This window comes from Crotalus tigris, unplaced genomic scaffold, assembly GCF_016545835.1.
Source record: "Crotalus tigris isolate CLP2741 ecotype Arizona unplaced genomic scaffold, ASM1654583v1 scf7180000023816.343384, whole genome shotgun sequence".
NCBI lineage: Eukaryota > Metazoa > Chordata > Lepidosauria > Squamata > Viperidae > Crotalus > Crotalus tigris.
The window spans coordinates 291296-293736 of NW_024100205.1; the positions used below are offsets into that span (position 1 = coordinate 291296).

A 2441-nucleotide genomic window follows, 5' to 3' on the forward strand; every position below is an offset into this window, starting at 1 on the left:
TCACACCCCCAACCTCCAGGGGTTTTTCCTTAACAGTCACACAGTTTTCATGATTCCCAATTTCTGCCAGCAATCTCACATTGCAGGAAACTAAATTCCTGCCTTTTAGGTATCACACACAAACATACACACAGAGATTTGCACATCAGCATATTCACACATTCACTTCCATTCAAACTGCTTGCATACACAATTTCACATACAGATATTTCATTTTCATGCTTTTTCCAGGCAAACCATTTATTTTTAAATAATGCCTGTTTGATCTTTTTCCAAGTCTTAGAAAGTCTTTTTCCAAGTCTTGACCTTTTTCCAAGTCTTTGTTAGAAACAAAACAACACAGACACACATATATACACAGATATTATTAAGACAACATTTCCAGGCCTGTTGCTTATCCTCCAAAAAGTGAGATAAATCAAGATGTGATTCCAGTCAAAATGTGTCATTGGGCTCTGAACCATCTCTTATTTTTCTCACCATTCCAAACCCAAATTTAATTTTCTGGATGGCCAAATATTTAAAACTCATCAATTTGGATTTTGAGGCCAGAGCAGCCTCCCTTTTAATCTTTTTATGTTTGCTTCCAATTTTTCCCCCCAGCAAATTCAAAGGGGAAAACTACAGAGAGTAGCCTCTTCTCTTCACGTTTCTAAGGACAGTAGATGGTGCCCATTGTGTAACAGAAAAAAAAAATTGTCCAGTCAAAGAGCCAGATTAGAGAAAAAAAAAACCTTATTCTTCCTTGATTTTTTTCTTTTCTTTCTTTTCTTCTGTGGATAGATTTGTTTTTTTTTAAAAAATAAGCTAGCTAAAATTTTTGCAACATTGCTTTCTTGAAGATTATTTTTACTGCCACAATTTCAGTGCTTTCCAATGGGCTAACAATGCAGCCCACTGGAAATATGGCTTCTCCTCTTCCTGAAATACCAATTCATTTACTCAGTGCAAGGGGGGGGCTGTTCTCCATTGTTTAACCTGTTTTTCTCTTGTCTTGACCTAAAGGGTTTCTCGGTCTTTTTATCAAGATCGAGGCTAGCTGGGCCCCCTTTTTTCTCAGACAGACTTGCCTGACAACAGCCTGAAACTCAACAAGCACTCTCCTTGTCACTCCGGAGCAGACCTCTAACAGGAATTTCTCTGTCTCATTCTTTCATTCATGCTAACAGCACTCCCCACCTCCCCCTAATTCCAGAATGTTTGTTTCTATTTACCAAGTTTCTTCTGTATTCTTGTCTTCTCCTACATTCACTGGGACAAGATGAAGTCTGTTTAAACATTCAGGGTTCAGACAAACTCAGGTCTGCTGGACTGGCCAATATAAAAGTCACCAGACACAAAGGGTCTGGGAGTGCTCTTTTGGCCACACCAGTTTTCCTGTATGTCATGCCTGAAAGTTGTGAGTTACAACGGAACTCATTCAAAGGGAGTTTTAATGAAAAATAACCTTGAAAAAAAACTTTCACTTTTTTTCAAGTCCTTGTTCGATGCACCAGAAATGTAAGGTCCCAGTCCTTTACTTGAACTTGAGATACCATATCAATCTAATCAGATAACCCAAGCGGAGACTTCTTGATCAAGCAGCACTTTATTTGATCAAATTAAGCAGTGGGTGGCCAACAATCTGGAACGCTGGCAGAGTTACATCCAGAAGTGCCACACATTAGAAAATTGGTAGCATTGCTTTATAAACTTTGTTAGCCAATGAAAATCAGACAACAGAGCTATTACATCATAAGAAAGACATCAATCATTCCTGTACACTACCTTATTCCCTCCTTCAGTATATCCCATCCATGTACATGTTTCCCAAGCTTGCATGAAATTTTTCTGGTGCAAAAGCTGATTACAAAAAGCAAGAAAGCAACAGTTAGACTAAACAATTTCCCTTTGTTCCAGAACCCTTTATTAGAATTCATTAATATGCAAAACAATAATGTCCTGAATATTCATCTAAGCAAGCTTAGAACACCCACTCCACTCACTTGATGCCGTCAGGACCTGGTCAGCGCAGTTTCTAACTCTTGAAAGGGAATCTTGAAGCTGCGATCCCCAGAAACAGAGGCCGGAGCTTTGTTTCTCTGCTCACCATGCAAGCAATTCGGTTGCGGGTCTCCGGCTGCGTTCTGAAACATGGAAAGAAAGCAAAAATCTCCGATCAAAGGGCCACAAAAGTCCAGGTATGTAAGTGGCTACTTCCACCCTCCCTTACCTTTTAGCGAGCCACAGTTTAACTGAAAGCTGCTCCAGTGACTCGCGCAACATCGGGTGAGCTACGACTGGTGAGAACGGAGCTCCGAAATCAAAGCGGGAAACTTGGAGGGGAAATGCAGACAGGACTTATGCCTAGGGTCGCCTAGGGTTGCCGTAGCTCCAGGTGCAGGAGCGCGGGGGCGCGATCCTTGGTTCTCCCGCTACCATGGCAATAGCAATGGCTTTTA

The 2441-nt window shown here is 41.0% G+C and overlaps 1 long non-coding RNA gene across 2 annotated transcripts in view; it reads right to left on the reverse strand.

Moving 5' to 3' along the window:
- LOC120298227 overlaps positions 1-2441 on the reverse strand; it is a 183409-nt gene that overhangs the window by 166547 nt on the left and 14421 nt on the right. Inside the window, exons 1-2 of one of the 2 annotated variants that reach the window (XR_005554004.1) lie at positions 2213-2343; positions 1986-2126 (exon numbers count right to left, since the gene is read on the reverse strand). This is a non-coding gene — a long non-coding RNA (uncharacterized LOC120298227). Of the gene's footprint in view, positions 1-1985; positions 2127-2212; positions 2344-2441 lie in introns of those variants that run through there. The other variant, XR_005554005.1, reaches the window with a different exon arrangement.